Source organism: Pelophylax lessonae, assembly GCF_965119305.1.
Source record: "Pelophylax lessonae genome assembly, chromosome: 10".
NCBI lineage: Eukaryota > Metazoa > Chordata > Amphibia > Anura > Ranidae > Pelophylax > Pelophylax lessonae.
In genome coordinates this window covers 58,576,229-58,589,116 of record NC_138777.1, presented here as the reverse complement: position 1 = coordinate 58,589,116, position 12,888 = coordinate 58,576,229, and the positions used below count along the sequence as shown (strand labels likewise).

Sequence of the window (12,888 nt, the reverse complement as noted above, 5' to 3'; positions counted from 1 at the left end):
GGCACTATTCTCCCGCTGGTACGAGACACTATTCAGTCAACTGACATCAACAATCGGGCACCATCTCCCTCATTGACACCAAAAATGGGGGAACTATTCCTCTACCCAATACCAAATGTGGTGATGTTTACTTCCACTGATGCCAGGAACATTTCCACTCCTGCTGGCCTCAGCCCAGCTGAAGGACAATAAATGGGCCCTTTGTTATATGAATAAAGCCGGCAGACGAAAAGGCTTCTTCCAAGTAAAATTCTTTATTCCAGCATGGACAGCAGTGACAACATGAAAATCTGACGCATTTCGGCTTTACGCCTTCCTCATAGCATGCTATGAGGAAGGTGTAAAGCCGAAACGCGTCAGAATTTGTCATGTTGTCACCGCTATCCATGCTGGAATAAAGAATTTTACTTGGAAGAAGCCTTTTCGTCTGCCGGCTTTATTCATATAACATTTGGTTTGGACGTTCAGCCTGAGCACCGACACTTAGCTCTTTATCTTCCCATAGTGCCGTGCAGCTAGGGTGAGTTGTTGTTTAAACTGGCCCTTTGTTTAGAAAGTATGGAGACCCCTGACCTTGAGCATTAATAAAAATGTCAGGGGGAGATTTACTAAAACTGGAGAGTGCAAAATCTGGTGCAGTTCTACACAGAAACCAATCAGATTTCAGGTTTTATTGTCAAAGCATATTTGAACAAGCAGAAGTTAGAAGCTGATTGGCTACCATGCACATTTGCACCAGATTGAGTGTTTCTATATTGTTAAGTCACTTCGGAAGGTTTTACCCCCTTAATGACCAGCCCATTTTTTGCAATTCGGCACTGCGTTACTTTAACGGAAAATTGCACTGTCGTGCAATGCTGTACCCAAAACCAATTGATGTCCTTTTTCCCCACAAATAGAGCTTTATTTTGGTAGTATTTGATCACCTCTGTGGTTTTTAGATTTTGCACTATAAACAAAAAAAGAGCGACAATTTTTTTTGTTTTTACTAGTAATCGGCTCTCAGCGATATTTTTAGCAGGACTGCGACATTGCGGCAGACAGATCGGACCCCTAACTGACATTTTTGACACTTTTTTGAGAACCAGTGACATTAATACAGTAATCAGTGCTAAAAATATGCACTGTTACTGTATAAAAGACACTGGCAGGGAAGGGGGTTAATTACTGGGGGTGATCAAGGGGTTAAATGTAAGCCTAAATGTGCTTACTAACTGTGGGAGGGAAGGCTCTGTGAAAGGCACACAGAGATCGGTGTTTCAGCTTAGCCGAAACACACAATCTCAGTGTGCCTGTCTGACAGGAGAGCCGACCTGCTTTGTTTACATAGCCAGGCAACTCTCCTGTCAGTTGCCCCAAAGATTGCGGGAGGCCAGCAGCGATCGAGCCCGCTGCTCCCACGGTCTGGCTCCCAACGTGTCTATGCACAGCAGGAGTGCTGCTCCAGCGGAGCGCCGCCCGAGACCACATGCACATATTCACGTAGATCTATGTGATTATGTGCAGCCGAGCCGCCCTGCCACAGTAAATCTGCGTGGGGCAGTCGGCAATTGGTTAGGAACTATGTATTATAGCAGCAATTATAAATTAACCACTTAAGCCCCGGAAGATTTTACCCCCATTCCGACCAGGGGGTATTTTGCGATTCGGCACTGCGTAACTTTAACGGACAATTGCGCGGTCGTGCGACGCTGTACCTAAACGAATTTGGCGTCCTTTTTTTCCCACAAACAGAGCTTTCTTTTGGTGGTATTTGATCACCTGTGCGATTTTTTGATCACGCGCTATAAACAAAAAAAGAGCGTCAATTTTGCAAAAATAGCAAAATTTTTCAGATTTTTTTATATGAAATTCCCCAAAAAAAATTTAAAAATCAAAATTTTTTTACTTTTTCGGCCAATTTGTTTTATGCTACCTATGTTATGTTTGGTAAAAAAAATCGCAAAAAGCGTATTTTGATTGGTTTGCGCAAAAGTTATCGCGTTTACTAACAAAGGGAAAGATTTCTGTCATTTTTGTTGTTTTTTTTTTTAACGTGTAATGGCGGCGATCTGCGTTTTTTTTTGCGGTACTGCGACATTGGGGCGGACAGATCGGACCCTTGACTGACATTTTTGACACTTTTGGGGTTACCAGTGACATTTCTACAGTAATCAGTGCTATATATATGCACTGTTACTGTAAAAATACACTGGTAGTGAAGGGGTTAACTTTATTTGGGAGGGAGGGGCTGTGTGTATCCCTAGGGGCGTGCTTTCTACTGTGATTGGCTGGGGCTTGAGCTGTATGGACACTGATCAACGGATCTACATACTAGATCCGAGTGATCAGTATCCTAACAGCAAGGAGAATGACAGGTGGCTTGTTTACACAAGCTGCCTGACATTCTCCCTCTCCCCCGCCGATCGCCGAGTGACCGGCGGACATCGGGTCCGCCGGTCACACGCGCGGGGGGGGTCCGTGACCACGCGGGAGCGGGAGCGCGCCTCCGGGGGCGCGCGCTCGCTCCCTAGACCCTCACAGGCTAGTGACGTAGCCCTACGTCACTTTGCCTGTGAGGGGCTGACTGCCGACGTAGATCGGCGTTAGGCAGTCGGCAAGTGGTTAAGGTAATAAATAAAAGCACCCAAACTTTTTGTCTGTGGTATTTAGCATTTATCAACCTAACTATAAAATACTCCTTTTTCAGTATCGCAGATGTGTATCAGGACTGTGACTATTATATATATTATTATATATTATATTTATATATATATATACACACACACATATATATATATATATATATATTACACAGCATCTCACAAAAGTGAGTACAACCCTCACATTTTTGTAAAAAAAAAAATTATATCTTTTAATGTGACAACACTGAAGAAATAACACTTTACTACAATGTAAAGTAGTGAGTGCACAGCTTGTATAACTGTAAATTTGCTGTCCCCTCAAAATAACTCAACACACAGCCATTAATGTCTAAACTGCTGGCAACAAAAGTGAGTACACCCCTAAGTTAAAATATCCAAATTGGGCCCAAATAGCCATTTTCCCTCCCCGGTGTCATGTGACTTGTTAGTGTTACAAGGTCTCAGGTGTGAATGGGGAGGAGGTGTGTTAAATTTGGTGTTATCGCTCTCACTCTCTCATACTGATCACTGGAAGTTCAACATGGCACCTCATGGAAAAGAACTCTCCGAGATCTGAAAATAAGAATTGTTGCTCTACATAAAGATGGCCTAGGCTATAAGAAGATTGCCAAGACCCTGAAACTGAGCTGCAGCATGGTGGCCAAGACCATACAGTGGTTTAACATGACAGATTCCACTCAGAACAGGCCTCGCCATGGCTGACCAAATGAGTTGAGTGCACATGCTCAGCATCATATCCAGAGATTGTCTTTGGGAAATAGATGCATGAGTGCTGCCTAAAACCTATTGAGCATCTGTGGGGCATCCTCAAACAGAAGGTGGAGGAGCGCAAGGTTTCCAACATCCACCAGCTCTGCGATGTCATCATGGAGGAGTGGAAGAGGACTCAAGTGGTAACCTGTGAAAGCTCTGGTGAACTCCATGCCCAAGAGGGTTAAGGCAGTGCTGGAAAATAATGGCGGCCACACAAAATATTGACACTTTGGGCCCAATTTGGACATTAACACTTAGGGGTGTACTCACGTTTGTTGCCAGCAGTTTAGACATTAATGGCTGTGTGTTGAGTTATTTTGAGGGGACAGCAAATTTACACTGTTATACAAGCTGTACACTCACTACTTTACATTGTAGCAAAGTGTCATTTCTTCAGTGTTGTCACATGATAGATACAATAAAATATTTAGATAATGTGTTTATTGCTCCTGTTTTAATAAATCCCCCCCCCCATGTCTTGTAGTCCTAAATCTTGGGTTTGAATCCCACCAAGGATGCTATCTGCATGGAGTTTGTTCATTCTGACTGTGTTGGTTTGGGTTTGCTCCAGGTGCTCTGATTTTCTTCCCAAAAAACATACCAGTAGGTTGACATTCACCCATAATCAGTCCTAGTGAAGGTGGTAGGGATGTTAGATTGTAAGTACCTTTAGCGCCGGTTCACACTGGTGTGATGCGGGAACCCTGCGAATCCACTGCGGGTTCCCGCATCCCACCTGACTCGCAGGCAGTTCACACTGCCATATGTGAACTGCTGGGAGGGTCAATACAAAGTTAATGACACCCCCAGATTAGTTCGCATATCGAAGTGCGAACTGTCAATTCGGACAGGAATCAGATCGCATAGGTGTGAACACCCATGCGATCCGATTCTGGTGTGGACCAAAAAAAGGGTACTGCACGACTTTAATCCAAATGTGATCTGTATGGCTGAATTTACATCACACAGACATTGCATGCCATTTGCAGAGCAGCGTGCTGCAAATCACGTGCGATGTCTGACATCAATGAAGTGTGAACCGGGACTTAGGGGACAAGGACTGGTGAAAATGCTTCTATATAGTTTAAGAGCTATGTATAGCAGCAATTCTAAATGAAGGTAATAAATAAAAGCACTTAAACGTTTTGTCCCTGGTATCTAGTATTTATCAACTTAACTATACAATCCTCCTTGTTCAGTATTGTACTGTGTATTAGGGTTGTGACTTTATTATATATATATATATATGTATATATATATATATATATATATATATATATATATATACACACACACACACACATACATATACACACACACATACACACACATATTATACATACATATACAATATACTGTATACATACATACATACATATTACACACACACTGTGTATATCCCTTTGAAATAAAGTCACAGCAATCCCTGGAAAGATTTCCAGGGGCAGCTAACTACTGAACACATAGGAGGGGGGGGGGGGCATTTACTAAAACTGGAGAGTGCAAAATCTGGTGAAGCTCTGCAAAGAAACCAATCAGCTTCCAGGTTTTATTGTCAAAGCTTCATTGAATGAGCTGAAGCTAGAAACTGATTGGCTACCATGCACATCTGCTCCAGATTCTGATTGCTCCTGTTTTAATACATCTCCCCCATGTCTTGTAGTCCTGGGTTTAAATCCCACCAAGGACGCTATCTGCATGGAGTATATTCATTCTCCCTGTGCTAGTTTGGGTTTTTTCCTAAAAAAAAAAAAAAAAAAAACATGCCAATAGGTTGACATTCACCCATAATCAGCCCTAATGAGACTGGTAGGGACATTTGACTGTAAGTGCCTTTAGGTAACAAGGACTAGTGAAAATGCTTCTATATAGTTTAAGAACAATGGGGTTGATTTATGAAAACTGAAGAGTGCACAATCTGGTGCAGCTGTGCATAGTAGCCAATCAGCTTCTAACTTCAGCTTGTTAATTTAAAATTTGACGATAGGCCCCCGTTCACACCAGTGTGACTTGTCATGCAATTTGGCAGATCAAAGTCGCATGACAAAAAACGCACCCTATTTCTGGCTATGGAACCGTTCAAATCGGTGCAACTCTGACTTGCACCGACTTTGAAATGGTTCTTGCGCTATTTTTGGCGTTTTCATCTTCGACTTGCATTGACATCTGAGCAAGAATTCACACAGATGTCAGCCAGTCGCACATGAAACCGCACTGACCGGCGGCTTTGAAATCACGCTGGAGTAGCACAATTTCAAAGCCGCTTTCGGCTTAAACCTGGAAGCTGATTGGTTTCTTAGCAGAGCTGCACCAGATTTTGCACTCTCCAGTTCTAGTAAATCAATCCTAATGTATTATATCAGCCAATATAAATAAAGGAAATTTAAAAAAAAAAAGCACCTAAACATTTTGTCCCTGGTATTTAGTATTGATCAACCTAACTATAAAATCCTCCTTGTTATATCTGTATAGCAGATGTGTATCAAGACTGTGACTGTATAAATATATATACACACATATACACACACATACATATATTTACATGCATCTATACATAGACACACACATATATATACATACACACATACATATATACATGCATCTGTACATACACGCACACATATATACATACATATATACATACACACACACACACATATATACATACATATATACATACACACACACATATATACATACATATACACATACACACAAACACACACACACACATATATACATACATATATACATACACACACACACACACACAAACACATATATACATACATAAATACATACACACATATATACATACATATATACATACACACACACACATATATACATACACACACACACACACACACACACACACACACACACACATATATACATACATATATACATACATACACACACACATATATACATACATATATACATACACACAAACACACACACACACATATATACATACATATATACATACACACACACACATATATACATACATATATACATACATATATACATACGCACACATATATACATACTTGTATACATACACACACACATATATATATATATACATGTATCTATACATAGAACAACACACTGTATAATAAAGTCAGAGTCCCTGGAAAGATTTCCAAGGACAGTTAACTCCTGAAGATAGAGGGGTGATTGGGGTGATTGGGGGGGGGGGGGTGTTTACAAAAACTGGGGCATGCAAAATCTGCAGCTCTGCATATAATCCAATCAGCTTCCAGTTTTTTTTGCCAAAGCTTAATTAAACAAGCTAAAGTTAGAAGCTGATTGGCTACTATGAACAGCTACACCAGATTCTGAGTGCTTCAGTTTTTGTAAATCTCGTAAGATTTTGCATGCCCCAGAGAGTGTTGAGATAAATTGTATTTTAATGTATACAGCATATATACAGTATGTATACTTTTTCCAAGTACTACCTTTATGTTCAGCTGTTGACTATCCCTGAAAAATCAAAACCACCAAAACCCTGTCCTTTAAGATATTTTAATAAGTGACCTCAGGGCTCTCCAAGTTCATTCAAGGCCACACGCAGACCATGACACTGATACAAACATCCAACAAAAATGCATTTACTGTACTAAACTATCAAAATACTATATTTGTATACTATACTATATTATTTAACTATTGTTTGCTCAGTCCTGCCATCTCCAGCTTCTTATTGGGTGGGTTTGAATCCCACCAAGGCTGATTGCAGCTGGCATGTTTTCCCCCAGACTAGTTCCCTTCCATACTGGTAGGTTGGATGGCATGAGCCTGGGAAGATTACATTTTAAGCTCCGTTGAGCAAGCAACTAATGGCAATTTTTATGCAATTGATAAAACGTTACAGAACATGTTGCTGCTACAAAAAGTAAACCAGTCATTTCATGCATTTAAAAATGATGGTAGTATTATTGCCATTTTGTGAGCACCAACATTTAAAAACACGCATAAAACTGCGGTATCTTGCCTATTATATCGTACCTATTTTTCTTGGGCCAGCCGAAATGTACAAGACGCACGTACCTCCATACAACAAGGATCAATCTGGAGCAATTCAAAACTGATTGCACATACAATTCAGTACTATATCAATGGAAATTTAAATATCTGCACACATTATTCAAAATAATCCCAAAAGCAAGAAAATAATTGAAAATAACTAATGGCTAAGCCTAATACCTAATACCTTAATACTAAACCTAAAAGCCTGTACTTAAGATCAAGACTTTTTAAGGACATAAAACTACTCATAAGAACAACTATAAAATAATAATAACAATAAGACAAATAAAAAAAAAAAAAAAAAAGTTAAGGGAAAAAAGGGATGCTTTGGTGTAAAATAAAAAGTGCACATTAAACTTCAGCTAACAGCAAAACATTTCAAGGTTAAAAAGCCTAATGCCTGTTCCTACACATACATTATGTACAAGGAAATGTTAATAAATGGTCATTATGAATATTGTATACGAGTATATATATTTTATTCATCAGAAAAAAAAACATCACATCATGTTCAGTGTTCCGTGAAAGAATATATAAAAAGGCAGCTTTGGATACAGGAACTTTTTTTTTTTTTTGATCTGGTCTAATTGAAAGCACCATGCAACAAAATTGAGTTAGTTGGATATTTAAAGCGTGTACACGAGTGCAGCAATATAAAAACGTACATTTTTCGGCCACCATGCTCCTGAAGCCTGGGTTTTAATCAAACTGTTATTAATTCCACAGCATTTTTAGAAAGTCCATGAAGCCATTTATGCAGTAGCAAAACGTGCCACATCATATGTACAGCACTTTTATTGTGGATCTGGGAAACACTAGCTGCAGATTTTTTGGCAGGGGCTTTGCTTTCCACGCTACAGTTCACCCATCCAAGAAATGAACCAATATAATGCATGTAACAAAGTAAACCGGCACTGCACAACCCAAACGGCCATAAAAAAAAAAAAAAAAAGGAAAATTAAACAGCCAAAGTGGCAACGCTGCAACAACCACATTTTGGTAAATTTCAGAAACCGACAACAATCACCACATTTCAAGCAATAGGTTTAAATTTACAACCTACCTGCAAGCAACTACATGATATAAAAAGTATACAAACATAAAACAACACTGTAGACCTCAGTGCTTACAATACCAACTCAGCTGCTGCACATGCAAGTTACAATTGCCATTACAGTAAAAGTCAAAAGGCTGAAAAGCAATAAGTTAGGCTTACTATAAAGCAGACGTCAATTTACATTTGAAAGATATTCCCAGATACAACGCCGACCTAGAAAAAAAAAAAAGGAGGAAAAAAAAAAAGACCTCATCAAACCCTATACCCTGCGGCAGTTCAGTGAACTGTATATGTCAAAATACACAGGGAGCATCTCAATTTCTAAAGCAGATATATGGAGATATAGGAAAATATTTGAACCACCTGCAACAGAGAGCAATCTTTGTGTTATTTGTTCACGGCATGCAAATTGTTATAGAAAGTCAGGTTTTATTGAATAGCATCAGGGTCAAATTTTCCTATCTGCTGCAATAGAACAGTTTAGGAGTTTGCAAAGTATTAAAGTGTTCTGCGATATGCTGGCTACCTATTCAAGTCCATGGTGAGCTGGATGCTGATCGCTGATGGTTTTCTCTGTAGAAAGCATAAGATTTCCCTGCTGGCTGATCTTCAGTTGTCTCCCTGGCTCCTCTGACTCCTCTCTCTCTCTCTTTCTCTGGCTGACACGCTCCCGTCTCTCCCCCCCCTCCCCTCTGCCTTATTCTAGGATTGATTGATTACAATCAGTGACCAAAGGCTGTGACATGGGCACCACAGTTGGCTCAGCACTGCACAACGCACACTGGGACTCAAAGCAGGCTGCAGGAAAGACAGAAGGCAGAAGGGGTTATATAAAGGATATTAATATTAGTTCACTGCACCAGCGATCTGACAAGTCAGGAATATTTGGGGGGCATGCAATTAAATAGGGGGTGCGATAAAACAGAACGGCATTAAATAGGCGCATGCTGAATTTAGGAAAGCACTGTTTTTTTATTTTAATTTATTTTTTCTGTTTTTAAAATGATTGTATTAAAAAAATATTTTAACAGCAGAATAAAAACACAGGATGTCTACAGGAATATATGTTTGTAAACAATCTTCTAGACTGGAGAATCAAAAGAAACAAAGGTTGGATGCATAAAAAAGCACATAAAATAAAGGCGACGGCGTTTAATACGCTTCAGATTCGCGCAGTGTGTTACGTTTTAGACGTGTTACCACTGAACTATATAGAATAATAATTTACTGATATATATAGTATATTTACATATATATATATAGATGTAGCTGGTAGAAAGTTAAAAAAAAAAAGCAAGTTATGTCCTAAAAAGTCTTCATGTATATGTATAAGCGTGCTTATGCGTAAAATTCTTCTTCCTCCTCTATTAGCTGCCAGTGTTGCAATTTACGCTTGTACACACCTGCGTATACACGCGTATGTGTATTCTGCACTCAAGCGTAAATTTTTTTTTTTTTCAAGGCTACATGAATGGGCGCACTCGCAGTTTCACTAAAAGGCAATAGGAGAGATTTACAAAAACTGGAACACGCAGAATCTGGTGAAGCTGTGCATGGTAGCCAATCAGCTTCTAGCTTCAGCTTATTAGATCAAGATTTGACAACAAAACCTGGAAGCTGATTGGTTTCTATGCAGAGCTGCACCAGATTTTGCGCTCTCCAGTTTTAGTAAATCTCTACCTATGCATTTATAATGGTGTGCCAAGTAGAGTCACCTTCACCCATTCATGTCTATGGGCGGCTGTACGCTGCTATTTGTATAAGGTAGCGCACGTGCACAGATGTAAAGCCCTGTACACACGATCAGATTCTCGAACGATCTGCCGTCCGTTTTTTGTGGCATGCTTGTCTGATGTGGAAAGTGAAGAGGTTATTTTCATACGAATTTTACCGTACGACAGAATTTAACTTCAGAAGTGATGTCATGTGTTGGATTGCTTTGTATGTGTTCTTTCGTCTCTGAGCATGCCTAGTCTTGCTCATAAGATTTTTTTCAGTCGAAATCTGTACTAATGAGACGAAAATCGGACGTTGTTTGGAACGGACGACAAAAATTTTATAGCCTGCACATCAGGATTTTGTTGGCCGAAAAGTCGGAGTCGGCTGTCGAAAAGCACCATACTAACAATCCGAAAATTGGCAGATCGGTCGTCGGACGAAATTTCCCTTCAGATTTTCTTATCGTATGTACGGGCCATAACGCACCTACAGTTGCTGCATTACTGATTTTTACGCAGAGTTTGCATTGCCCTATAGACAACAATGCACCTTTGTTTATATCTGTAAAGAAAAAATAGGGTAGATGGCTACAAACCCCACTCTATTAGATTGTAAGCTCCTTTAAACAAGGCCCTCTTGTATTTTATTGTATTGTAACTCTACTGTCTCCCTTTAGATTGTAAGCTCCTTTAAGCAAGGCCCTCTTGTATTTTATTGTATTGTAACTCTACTGTCTCGCTTTAGATTGTAAGCTCCTTTGAGCAAGGCCCTCTTGTATTTTATTGTATTGTAACTCTACTGTCTCTCTTTAGATTGCAAGCTCCTTTGAGCAAGGCCCTCTTGTATTTTATTGTATTGTAACTCTACTGTCTCCCTTTAGATTGTAAGCTCCTTTGAGCAAGGCCCTCTTGTATTTTATTGTATTGTAACTCTACTGTCTCCCTTTAGATTGTAAAGTGCAGTGCAACTGTTGGCACTGTACAATAATAATAATAATACAAACGTATTCTGGTTTTTTTTTGTTTTTTTGAAGCGTGCGTTTTCACAAAAGCGCAACAAAAGATGAAGCAAGCCCAATTTTTTTTTTAAATGCACAGGTGTGCACAGGCCTTCGTAAAAACAGAGGGTTCCAAAATATTACTTTTTTTCCCTTTTTTTTTTTTTTTTAGCCCGCTCCAACGGAGAGACTAAAAGAAAACTTGCCACAGGGAAGGTTAAAAAATCAAGCAAGGGGTTAAGAGATCAAAGGCTGTGCTATGGATTTCCAGCTACTCCTGCATATCCTTCCAACACTGATCTCTACAAAGACTTATTAACCCTCTGCTCTCTCCCACCTACGCTCACCACAACTGGGAATTACGCTTTTTTTTTTTTTTTTAACTCTACAAAAAAGTTCCAAGAGCGTTCCCCGATTTAAAACTCAGATCACCCCCTAAAAAAAAAAGCATCTGGGTTATTTTCATTTTTCTGCTTTATTAAATAAAACCCTCCCCTTCCAAGGCCTGGCGGATCAAAAGGAGGAAGGCAAGACGGAAAAGGAGGAAATATAGACTGGCATGGCACATATACCCCTGTGTATTGTATGGGGGGGGGGGGGTCTGTCTTGTGTATGAGCGCCCTGCCTCCATCACAATAGACATCTCCCTGGGAATAATAGTCAGTGCACTTTTTTTGCATGGCTCCCCCTCGCTCTCTCTACACCAGCCTCTCTTGGCCTGATGTGACATTGTAATGCCCCCCAGACCTTCCACCCAAAATACAAATGACAGATCAATCCATATGATGGCTGATCTTCACCTGGAAGGAGAGGGGGAAGAGGAGAGGGGGAAGAAAGGAAGGAAAGAAAGAAGGAAAGGGGGGGGGAGGGAAAAGGGCACATCATGTCGTTATTCAATTAATTAGATTTAAATTTTAAAAAAAGAAAGAAAAGAAAAAGAAGAGAAAAGATAGAAGGGAGACAATAGTGGGAGATGGGGAGTGCAGGCTGCATGGAGGGGCGCACACAGCCCCCGCTCTGCCCTTCTACTTGCTATGACAAGGCACCTCTAACCCACAGGCTTTGTGTTGTTTCCTTCTGATTTCCATCCCTGTGTAATCCGGGTGGAGGAGGATGAGGAGGATGATTACCTCTCCTGCCGGCTGGATGAGTCCCCGGGCTGCCTTCACTGGAGATCCATGGAGGGGTCGGGAGGGGCTGTCACAGGTCTGTGCAGACAGGGCGAAACCTTCGACCCTCAGGGTCCCCCGGCTGGCTGAGAGTGGAAAGGAGAGAGAGAGGGAGAGGAGAGGAGGATGAGAGAGAGAGAGAGCAAGCCTCGATCTGGGAGAGGAGACACTGAGCGGTGAGGAGGGCTGACACCGGGGTCACAGGGGGCGCATGGGGGTCACCCCCAACTGGGGACACAAAACTGCACACACATCACTCTACACACACTGGACACACACACATCACTCTACACACACACACCGATCACACTACACACACCGATCACACTACACACACCGATCACACTACACACACCGATCAAACTACACACACACACACACCGATCAAACTACACACACACACACCGATCACACATCACTCTGCACACACTGGACAAACATACATCATTCTACACACACTCTACACACACACATCATTGTACACACACACACACATCACTCTACACACAC

At 40.7% G+C, this 12,888-nt stretch overlaps 1 protein-coding gene across 2 annotated transcripts in view; it reads right to left on the bottom strand.

Moving 5' to 3' along the window:
- MPPED2 (metallophosphoesterase domain containing 2) overlaps positions 1-12,610 on the bottom strand; it is a 301,933-nt gene extending 289,323 nt beyond the window's left edge. Inside the window, exon 1 of one of the 2 annotated variants that reach the window (XM_082270164.1) lies at positions 12,340-12,610. The gene's annotated coding sequence lies outside the window, so the exon portion shown is untranslated. Of the gene's footprint in view, positions 1-9,019; positions 9,145-12,339 lie in introns of those variants that run through there. The other variant, XM_082270163.1, reaches the window with a different exon arrangement.
- Positions 12,611-12,888: the final 278 nt, after the last annotated feature.